The sequence below is a fragment of the Artemia sp. Qi Xiang Cuo genome, chromosome 1 (genome assembly GCF_049724085.1).
Source record: "Artemia sp. Qi Xiang Cuo chromosome 1, ASM4972408v1, whole genome shotgun sequence".
Lineage (NCBI taxonomy): Eukaryota > Metazoa > Arthropoda > Branchiopoda > Anostraca > Artemiidae > Artemia > Artemia sp. Qi Xiang Cuo.
In genome coordinates, this window is record NC_142794.1 from 11,400,342 (window position 1) to 11,412,744 (window position 12,403).

Consider the following 12,403-nt stretch of genomic DNA (forward strand, 5'->3'; position numbering starts at 1 on the left):
TTGGTATGGGGTCCCTCCTGGGGGCGGCCGCTGCGGCGGCCGGGAAGCGGGGCCCGCGGCGGCGGGCCGGGAAGCGCTAGTATCGTTCGCTGTTACGAAGGTATTTTCCGCCTCATTTGTTAAAACCTGAAAAAGTAAGTGTTCTCACGTCTGAAAACAATTATCAAGCTCCTAACCTTGAAAATACGAAATTTAATATGTGGCAACATAGCCCCGCATCTGTGGTATCTCAAAAGCGTTTCCATAAAAGTTATGTGGCATTCCATATAAATTTTACAGAGAAGTAGAAAATCCGATATAAAATATGAAAATGATAACTGGGCGCAAAAACCTAAACGATAATTAAACAGTTCGTGGTTGATTATCGACCCGGCTCCCGGCTCAATGGTAACCAAAACTCTAAAAAACGCAATTTTGATACCAGTAGATACATCAATAGAATTAGATTTTAATTCTGATTTCAAATATAGAGGTTTCATTAAGTTTAGTCTTACCCATCAAAAGTCACGCGCCTGAGAAAATGGAGGATGGTGAGGTTGAAGACTCATCCAATACGGGTCAGAGCTTCACTTATCTCCTCCGTTCCCGATTTAGGAGATTAGACAGACTCATTGGGCTGTAGAATGTTGGACCGTTTGAGTTGTGAAAGACGTTAAAATACTCAATAATACTTTATATTTTCAGTTATTGCAGGATTGATTTCATAGATTATGGAATGGTGAGCCCCCTGAGTCATCATTTGCGTGAGCCTCAACTCATAATATGCAATTTTGATTAATTGTTCCGTGTTTTGTGCATATCTTATTCTATATATGTTATTTTGAGTTATACTTTTATCGCATTGCGTTCATTTTTATGCCTTGAGATAAAAACTGAAACCTTAGCGTAGACAGTGGTGGGGGGAAGTCTCCTCCCTCACATGCCTAATTGAGCAGCCACAGAGAAAGTATTACAAATGAAAGAAATCTGTCTTTTGAAAATGTCTTTTTTCAAAAGATACGAATAAAATCGTCTAAAGGAACCTGAGCTGCTATCTCTGACATTTCCGTTGATTCTTTATTCCCGTTACTTTCAGATTTAAAATTTAAAATATTATCGAAAGGGTTTAATCGTCCCCTCCCTGAATAATTCATATTTCGAAAACCCACCCCTGGGAAATTCCTCCAACCTCAAAGAACATTTTATTTTTCTGCTGATAATTCCCCCACGTTAAATTCCACCCAGCAGAAATTTATTTATTAACTTACATTAACATCAGCACTAAATTTATTTATTAATTTACGTTAATATCTATTGTGTTTGTTTGCATTGATTGTTCAATTAATGATTGTTTGATTGTTTATATTTTCCAGGGCATAACTTACAATGCCTACCCCAGGCCCTGGTGGGCTGGTGGTCGACAGAGCCCTAATGGGCTGTGTCGACACCGGAGTTTTTTGTTACCAGAACTCTGAACTATTTTAACAAAATGTCTATCTCAAAATTCTTATCTGATGAATTTAGGGCGTGGAGGAGGGGAGGGGGGAGGGGCTAGTTGCCCTCCAATCTCTTTTAACTCTTAAAAAGTGAACAAGAACTTTCAATTTCCAATCAAATGAGCCCTCTCTAAAGTTTATACGAGCATCCCTTCCATAAGAAATAATGGGCAGGATTCGGAAAATCCTTAAATTACAACCCTTGCCCTGAGGGCTGTGGGGGAGTTGTCATCCTCAAAGACCTTATTTCCAAAACTTAAAACTACGTTTAATAAAATGACTGTCTCAAAATTTTGATTGGATGTGTTTGATTGATTGGATGATTTTGATTGGGGGGGGGGGGGCCTAGGTGCCCTCCAATCACTTTCGAATACTAAAAGGGCACTAGCCCTTTGAATTTCCAATCGAATGATACCTTTTTGAAGTTTATACGACAACACCTTCTATGAAAACCTTATATGCCAACAGGGCATAACTTAAAACCCTTGCCCTGAGTGTTTTAGCGCATTATCCTCCTCAAAAACATATTTTCTATCTAGAAATCAACTACGCTGAACAAAACGGCTATCTCAAAATTTTGATTGGATGTATTTGGGGAAATGATGGGCGTGGGGGGGCTAGTTGTTCTCCAATCACTTTCGACTATTAGAAAGGGCACTAGCCCTTTCAACTTCCAATCGAATGAGCCTATTTTGAAGTTTCTACGACAACGCTTTCTATAAAAACCTTATATATCCTAAGGGCATAACTTAAAACCCTTGCCCTGAGGGTTGTGGGGGAGTGTCCTCCTCAAAAACATATTTTCTATCTGGAAATCAACTACGCTGAACAAAATGGCTATCTCAAAATTTTGATTGGATGTGTTTGGGGAAATGATGGGCGTGGGGGGGCTAGTTATTCTCTAATCATTTTCGACTATTAAAAAGGGCACTAGAACTCTCGATTTCCAATCGAATGAGCCCCCTTTGAAGTTTCTACGACGACCCGTTCCATATGAAGTGCCTCTGGATAAAAAAATAATGATAAATAAGTAATAAAACATTGGAGCCGTATGACCTTTACTATAGGCAACGCTACAGTGTTGCCTCTGAATAGCAAGCTCGCTACGGGAAATAAAACTGAGTGGTTTTTTGAAATGCTGGGTGGTATCGCGCTAAAACAGCAACAACTTTAAACCGGTAAAATATGTGATCAAATTATTTAATCATATTTCCTTGAACTTTTTTGTTCCTTCTATTTTATGTCGTGGTATCTATTATGCTAATGGACGAATATGGTCGTATTGCAAAAATAATACTTTTTACGGAAGTCCGTATCTCTCACGTAGAAGTTTTACAGTATTAAAAAAATAACGTCAAATTCAGATATATAAAATAACGTCAAATTTTATACTTGTGTGCGCAATTTTGAATTCATCAAACAAAATGATTATAAAATTATTAGCCAAATTCTGGTCTGACTTTGTGTTGGATTGATTGTGTGTCAATAATCAATCCTTAGTTAGTTTTCACAAGTCACTGTTACCAACTTTTCTAGTTGGAAAACTTTGCGTGTGTGCGTGTGCATGTGTGTGTGTGTGGTGTGTGTTGTATGGTGTGTGGTGTGTCCGTGTGTGTGCGTTTGCGTGTGTGTGTTCGTGTGCGTGTGTGTGCATGTGCGTGTGCGTGTGTGTGCGTTTGTGTGTGTGTGCGTGTTCGTGTGTGTGCGTGCTCGTGTGTGTGCGTGTGTGTGTGTGTGTGTGCGTGTAAGTGCATGTGCGTGTTTGTTTCAAAATGACATATAATTATTAAGGTTAGTCTAAATTAAGGATGAAGGATGACAGATTGCCAAAGATTGTTCTTTTCGGCCAACCATCTAGGGCTAAACGGAAAGCAGGTCGTCCCCGTCTGGGGTGGAAGGACGTCATAAAGAAAGATTTGAAGGAAATGGGAACTTCATGGGCGGGCGTAAAAAGAGAGGCTTTGAATAGATTGAGATGGAGGAGGAGCGTGCGTAGCTGTGTTGGCCTCAGGCAGCTTGGTGCTGCGGTGAGTTGTTAGTAGCAGTAGTAGTATTATCATTATTATATCGGTTTATTTTTTGTTTTTTATTCATTTATTATTATTTTGTAAGGTTAAGGTAGCTATGCTCTCGGGGAGAAAGGGGAGAATCTCTTAGATAATGAATTGCATGGATGAGGGATGTGGTTGTGTTGAGGAGTAAGGTGAGAGTCGTAAAGCGTGATTAGGAGGAATCGTTATTTCTTTTAAGGGACTCAACGTGCATTTTTTGTATAGAGAAGTTTGTTTATGCTTCTTTATTTCTATTTGTTTTAATAAAACACGATTAAATTGGTAATTGGTAAATATAGCTCCGCTCCTTCAGACTTTGATTCTGATTCAGGCGACCGTGCATATTCCGAAAGCTATGAAAAAAAATTCTTTTAAATGTTTTCACTTTTATAACTTTAAGAAATCAAAAATTAATTGAGATTTTAAGGAATAAATATCAGTATATTAAACTGACAATGCACATTTTTCAGTAAATTCATCTGAATTTTTTCAGTAAAGTATAAACTATATTCTGGCTTTTAGAAAGCATAGGGTTTCGAACCCTGCTCGGATTAATTTCTGCTCGTTTTGAGTTTGACTTATTTCAATTTCTGTTTTTTGGGGTTCCATTTATTTATTGATACTGATTTGTGGTAGTTGTATGCTTGGTAGATTGTTTGATCTTTTTTTTTGTTCATTTTTGGTTTAATGGAGTTCTTTACTTTTTTTGAAAAACTTGTTTTGTGCAAAAAGATTAATTAAGAATCAAAAGTTATCGGAGGGTAAATAGCCCCCCACCCCCTTTTTTCCAAAATGATTCAGATCAAAAATATTGAGATAGCCATTTTGTTCGGAACAGTCGAAATGTGAAATAACTAGTGTTCCGGGTTGGATAACATCCCCTCCCGGCTCTCGTTGCAAGGACTGAAGGTTATGCTAGTTACCCACTGTTAACATATAAGGTTTGTATGGAAGCAGTGGTCATATAAACTTTGGAGGGGGCTCATTCGATTGGAAATCAAAAGTTCTAGTGTCCTTTTCAAGAGTCAAAAGTGATCGATGGGCAACCAGCCCCCACCCTCTCAAGTCTTTTTTCCTTAATCCAATCATTCCGCATTCCATAAAAATTTTGAAATAGACATTTTGTTAAAAATAGTCCAAAAGTCAAATTACTATAGCTCAGGGGTTAACAAATCCCCAACAGCCCCAGAGCAAGGACTGTAACTTATGCAAGTTGCCCATTCTTAACAAAGGGTTTTTGTGGAGGCGATCGTCGTATTAACTTTGAAAGGGGCCCATTCGATTAGAAATCAGAAGTTTTAGATCCTTTTTTGAGTCAAAGGTGATCAAAGGGCAACCAGCACCCCCCCCCACAGAACTTCTATTTTCCAAATGCTTGCAGTAAAAATTCTTATATAGCCATTTTGTTCAAAATTTTCCAATAAGTATGCTTCCAGGGTTGAACTCTCCCCCAGCCTCCATGGCATCGGCTGTAAATTATGCAAGTTGCTTATTGTTACTTTGATTTTCTGATTTAAGGGGCAAAACCTTGTAAGTTATGCAAGTTGCTTATTGGTACTTTGTTTACTTTGACACTAGTTTTGATACCTTGATGAAATTTTTATATTAAAAAAAAACTTTGATGCTGAAATGGGGAATGTTGAAAACTTGAAACTTTGGCAATCAAAGACAAACAGGATTTTTTTTAAAAACTTACTAAAAATAAGATTTTCAAAGAAAAGTAAAGGCAACATAAAACTTAAGGTCATTTGAAATATAAACTTATAATAATTCAAACTCAAAACGACCGGAAATTACTATTAAAAATAAATGAAACCCAAAGCCAACAGAAATCAAAGGAACAATCATAGCTTACAAACATACAACAGGTACTAATATAAATGAATAAATCAATCCTAAAACGAGTAAAACTGATATTGAATATGCAAATCAAGCTTAAATTGAACAAAAATCACTACAAACAAGAATTTGTCTGCTGCCTAATTCCCTAACTGTACAAGTCTTAAGCCTACTGCGTCATCAGACCCAACCAAAGGTTGGGTCACCGTAGAAGCTGATGGGACGGTTGGGTATCTGCAATCACTTCCTGTCTAAGGAGAAAATTGAATTAACGGAGATCCACGTCAAGGAGGGAAAAAAATATTTTGACATGGCAATTGACACAGACTTGGTTGGCGGAAAACAGAACAAAGCAGGACCCTCCAAATAAACATACATTGAAACAAAGCCAGCATATGAGCCACAGGGGCTAGAATGCTGACAGATCAATGTGTAGAACTGTCAAGCAACCACTGACAATCTTGGGAGTTTACTGGCAGAAGCACTAACATTCATAACAATGATGCAAGAACCCGTCACTGAAAGTCATGGGGAGAGTCGGAGGAGCTGAACACCATGTCCATAATGAGACAAGCATTGCTCCCAGAGCGTACATTCATCATTGAAAAAAATTGGATTGTTGGAAATTATCCAAGTACTGTTCTAGAGATGTAGTAGCTGTAAAGGTGAAAAATCTTATTAAACATGGACATGTAGTTTTTAGTGCAGCATATATGCCAAACGATTAAAAAGCACCACCAGGTAAGGTAATAGAACAAGTAGATTATTGTAAAGATGAAGGAATTCCAGTAATTCTATCATGTGGTGCAAATACGCATGACACTTATGAGGAAGAATAAATACTAATGGGAGGGTGTTAAGGTCCTTGAGATTCTGACTGGGGAGTCTTGTCTGGTGCGATCGGGGCTCGACACCCCCTTCTGTAACAAGAACGGAAGTGCTGCATTTAACATTGATCACTTCACAACATGAAAACATGGTAAAAAATAGCACGTGAACGATATTCCATCATTCTCAGACCATCATCCAATAAGGATGCCCTCAGGAAGTAGGTAAAGTTATGGATAGTGCATTGAAACCTTAAGAACAGCATTCAGGATATACCCATGCATATGCTGATGATTTAGTATCCCTCCTGAGGAAAATATTTAAGAACATTGTTTGAAGTCAGACAGCATGTGTTAAGCAAAACTCACATATGGTCACAAAGACATAAACTACGATTAGCTCCCGATAAGAATGAGCTGGTAGTTTTCAAAAAAAGAGCAAATGGCAAGCCCCTTTTCCTCTAAAAATTTATGACCATCAGATCTCCCTGAAAAGACAGGTGAAGTACTTTGGAGTCATCTTTGACCATCAGCTGAGCTGGAAAGCACGAAAAGCTACAGTTCCCCTAATCCAGTGTCAACGATTGCCGGGAAAGCACTGGGGCTTAGCTTCAGATCACCAAGATAGTTTCAGATCGCCGTAAAGGATAGAAGAAATGGAACAGGATATAAAGAAGCTCCACACGAATGGCTCGTGATTTGATGGGACACCAGGAGCTGGAATAGTAATATATCAGAACACAAATGATTTGAAGGAGATAAATGTTATCACCAGAGAGGGTTTGCTACGGTTTTTAAGGCTGAAAGGTTTGGAATAGAAAAGGCACCTAGAACACTGATTCGGAAAGAAAGTACAGAAAGAAATATATGTATTCTAATTATTTACCAAGCATTTAAGTTGGATGACATCGTAAGAGAAGGAAGAGTCCAAAAGCAAGTAAAGTATATGATACAAGGGGGGGGGGGGGGTAAATCCATCTTAAGTGCTCCAACAATTAATTAGTTTTGGGGTGTTGAGGCAATCGGCCTGTGAGGCCTGAGCTTGGACCCAGAGTGTCCAAGCCATTCCAAGCCACCCCGCCATCAACTGAAATTAAAATTGAAAAATCATTCAAGATTAGACACTTAAAATTATTAATTAACTGACTTACGTACAAGAACATCTTAAAAAGACCATTTATCCTATTTTGTTGTATTGATAAATTCAGAGTTTCAAACTTTATTCGGTACTTTCCCATTATATGGGTCTCTAGGGTTAACCGCTATTAGAGTAGGCAATGATAAAACCCGTTTTGGACGTGTTAATCGCTGTAGGGTAGGCAATGATAGCGTGATTTTCATTGCGTATACGATATTAAACTGTGGTTTTTTGGAGTTTAGGGGGGGGGGGGGAGGTACCTAGGTTAGGTTACCCATTTAATATATGCTATGCTTTACCCCTCCACCCCCCTTCAATGTGCAAATATGGAGCCCAAATTTGTTTCTAAACTATTATATATTCATCCTATTTTATTTCATTAGCATTAACCAAACTTGACTTTTGAGAAAGGCCCATATAATGGGAAAGTACCTAATATTTTAGTCCACTTGTATCTTTTATTATATCTATATCTTATCTCATTTTCCGCCAGGGGCTGTGAGGGTCATGTTATCCCCAAAGGTATAGTTACTGGACTTTTCAAATATTGCGAACAAAATTTGTGAGGTCTGTCAATCATTAAGCTTGCCCATTGTTTACGTATAGCGTTTGTTATTGGGATGCATACAGACACTTTTCAGGGGTTGCGTGTAAGGAGTTTTTTAAAGTACATTAGAAAAAAGAGAAAATGAGCTTTAATAGAAAATTTAGGGCTTAATTAAAGAAACGAAGCTTTCAGAAAGTGAGAAGGTGAAAAGTAAACTAAAAAAAAGGAACGACAATAAAAACACATGACTTCCTTTGGCAGACACTCCTTTGGATTATTCAGTTTTTTTACTTGATAACTTATGGTACTGTATTGAATTACTACGTGAAGCTGCTAAATAAACTCATCCTTGAAACAATTTATAAAGTTCTAACGAATGTCAATATTTAATGGTGTCGTTTCGGAAGGTAGGTACGGGGGAGGGGGGGCAGTTGCCCCCCTCCCCAATAATTTGGAAAAAAAACTTGTTATATAGCCAATGCCCTTTGAGTCTCCGGATGGAGACCCTTCTTGCCCCCCAGTAAAGATGCTGGTGCTTCGCCCCTGTCTATATTAGTAAAACAGTTCGTAGTAAGAGGTTGTAAATAAGGAGCGACTTGGCCCAATAGTAAACAAAACTCTAAAAGGAAATATACAAAACTATTATACAGCCCATGCCCCTTGACTCTCCAGACTGAGAACTTTTTTGTCCCCCCCCCCCAACCAACTAAAAATGCTGGTGCTACGCCCTTGTCCATATTATTCAAACGATTTGTAGTAACAAGCTGTAAATAAGGAGCGACTTGGCCTAATAGTAAGCGAAGCTCTAGAAAACGGCATTTTGATAATAATAATAGACGCATCTAAAGAAAAACAGCAACAAACCTTTGAACAGGGCTTGCATCCCGTGAAGATGTCCGAAACGGTGTCCTTAAGGTTCCATATTCTGTGTTCTGATCAAGACTTGTCTCCTGGAGAATGAAGAGTGAGAATGTTCCATCCCTCGCTACGCATAGGATTCTCTTCCTATGTCAAGTAATATAATCTCAGCCTCTCTGTAGGCTTCCAGACCATGGGCACCGGCAAGGGAAAGGGGAGGGCCATGGCCCCTTGGAAATCTGGAACTATAAAGTAAATATAAGGAAACCAAAGGAAACAGAGCAGAATAGGGAAAAACATGGAAAAAATGTGTGTTGCGCCATTGTTGGCTGCCTGCCAATAGATTTGACCCTTAATAAGGAAAACATAAATCCTAATTTGTGACTGAGTGACCCATTTCCAGGTTTTCCACAAACAGTTTTTATATGATTTGGTTGGAGTAAAAAAAAAAAAAAAAAAAAATCAAATTCTTCATAATAATGAATGGTAAGTAAATAATGATCCTTGTCAATAACGAAGTGTACAAGCCTAACTATTGATAACATTCGATCAAAGAATCAGCTTTTTATGGTGATCCTAAAATGTATTTGTTTATTAGTCATCAGTACAGCTATTAGTACACAAGAAAGTTAGTTTAATTATAGAAAACACGAGGAAAACAACTTAATTTCAGTAAAATTAAGTTAATTTTTCAGTAAAAATATGCCGTTAACTTTTACTTGCATTGCAAGAGTACCTACGAGCTGATATATCAAGGTAATTATAAATCAACATATAATCAGAAATGTTTCCCCTGAACAGAATGCTGGGAATTTCTGTATTTTCCCCCTGAACGGATACGTTTTTGTGTTATTTATCATTTTTTTTCCAGGAGTGATTGTATTTATATAGTTGTCACTTTGAAAAAGACTTTTTTACACTTCTGAAGCATAAAGGTGGGAAATACATTGGTTTTTGGTATTCTAAATATGTTGAATTAAAATTTTTTATTTGATTTTCTTAATCTTAGTTTTACTTTGAGCAAACTACTTTGATCATGCGTTACTTTTTATAAACAATTGAGTCCAAAGGCATTAAATATTTTGATAACCAAGTTCAAAACTGTCAATATTGTTAGAAAACATCCGTCCAACGCTTTGGTATTGCTCAACAGAACTGAATGCTGGGAATTTATATCTTAGTTTTTTTAAGTAGGCTATTGTTGTGTATTTTTTTGTAATTAATTTCTTTTTATTATTTTTATATACTTTTACTTTAATTGACTTATTTTTTCCATTGCCTTTAGAAAATGGGTACTTCTATGTTAAACGCACTCTTTTATATAGTGCTAGTTTGGTTAATACAAATGAAATAAAATAGGATGAATATATAATAGTTTAGAAACAAATTTGGGCTATATATTTGCACACTGGGGGGGGGGGGGGTTAAAGCATAGCATATTTTAAATACCTAACCTAACCTAGGTACCTTTTTCTCCCCCTAAACCCCAAAAAACAACAGTTTAAATATCGTCAACGCATGTTAAAACCACGCTAAGCATTCATTACTGTATAACAGTGTCTTGAATTACCCATACAAAATGGGTTTTCTGTCGCGTCTCCAGCTTGACCTATATAAAAGTGCGTTTAACATAGAAGTACCAAAAAATGTTCGTCTCGAAGCTTCATGAAATAAAAGGTTTTTTTCTACTGAAAGTAAGGAGCAACACTAAAACTTAAAAATTTTATGCCGGTGCCCTTGTTCCAGACTCCACCTAGGCTAATCAAAAAGTCAAAGATTATAAAAAAGGACTTCTTACTGTATTCACTCTTTCAACTCTGTACAATTACAATAACTGTTTAATAATCAAAATATTTTGCCGCTAAAACGTTAGTCGCGTATGTGTTCAGTTGCGGGTGGATTTTGTCTGCCGGAACAGTCAGTAATGCCAGGTGCCTGACTTTAGATAGCGCACCGAGAGGCAAAAATGTGCCATCGGCGCATTTTCGCTATATATATTTGGGGTGGAGTTCAAAATTCAGGGTAAATTAGATCTTGAAATATAGTGATGAAAAGTGTTTTTCGTGTCAATTTGTCATTATTATGATTATTACTATTATGATTAACTTTGCCTCTATTGTCGTCAATTGAAGTGAAGCTTTGCTCATATTCATACATTGTCTCATACCTGAAATGTAAGTTTCAATAAATCCATTACTTTTCTATTTGTGTTTGTTCTTATTATATGCCTGTATCTCGCTGCATAGTAGATGACTAGTTCAAATGTGCCCATTGGAAACGTTCCCTAAGGAATCTGATTTCTAATTAACACTAGAGGTAATCCATAAGGAGACGACCCAAGGAAGCGTGGTTACACTCCTGGATTGATGGTTGGAGAACTTCTAACCTACTATAGTTACGTATCTTATTTTCTATCATAGAGAGTGGTGCGGTCATTTTCTACCCCTGTTATATACGCATTTACCATTTTCCCCCCATTACAAATGGTGCAGCCCTTGGCAGCACAAGTTTATGTCAACTTAGCGGCTTAAGGTAAAACCTAAGCGGTACAAGTTGAGCAATTCCATAACGGTACAGTTGGCGCGATCCTTAATAATACAGCTTAAAACATTAATGGCACAAGTAGGCGCAGTCGGTTAAATCCCTTAATAGCACACCGCCTTCAAAAAAATGACAGCCACTACATGTACAAAAAAGTACGGGAACTGTTGACAAAGAAACCTGTGGTAGCAACAACCATGATAGATAAACATAGACAACTTATCACAGATTCTGAGGAGACGCGGGAACTCTGGAAGGAACATTTTTGCCAGCACCAACATTGAAAACACTTAAAAGTTCAAAGGATTCACTTCCAGTTTAACTCACTCCAAGTCACCCTCTCCCCTTCCCCGTTACATGGACAACTTATCACAGATTCTGAGGAGACGCAGGAACTCTGGAAGGAACATTTTTGCCAGCACCAACATTGAAAACACTTAAAAGTTCAAAGGATTCACTTCCAGTTTAACTCACTCCAAGTCACCCTCTCCCCTTCCCCGTTATTCTTTGTCACAAAGTCATAGCCATAGGCTATAAACAACAATTTGCAGATTTAGATCTCAGTTTTGTTTTTGCTCATCCTACTTTACAAGAAATCCTTCTTTAATCCTTTTACGACTAAGCCCTTTTTTCTACCAAATTTGACAAAAAAAAAAAAAAAAATACCATTCCTGACCAGAAAGACGCCTGATTCCAAATATTCTAAAGGAAAATCCTAAAGTGAACGGGAAAAAAGTCTCTTTTGAAAGGTCTAAGAAATGTGCGATCAATGAGGTCAGTCAATACAAAACGGGGCCATTGGAAATCAAAATCAGCCAAAAGAAAACATTTCTAAGATAAATGTTGCTTTAGAAATTGCATCTGTTAAATTTTCATAAGTGTGATTTTACCAGCTTTGTCAAGGGGGACTTTGCTGTTTCCACCACTCAAGGTTCCATCCAAGTGGGTGGCGAAATAGCTTCATCACATTTTTGTTTTTATCCAAATATTTTATAAAACACTGGAAATGACTTTAGTCCCAAAATAAATATAAAAAAAACAAGTTTTTTTTAACTGAAAGTAAGGAACAACGTTAAAACTTAAAACAAACAGAAATTATTCTGAGATTAATTATTTTTTAATTGAAG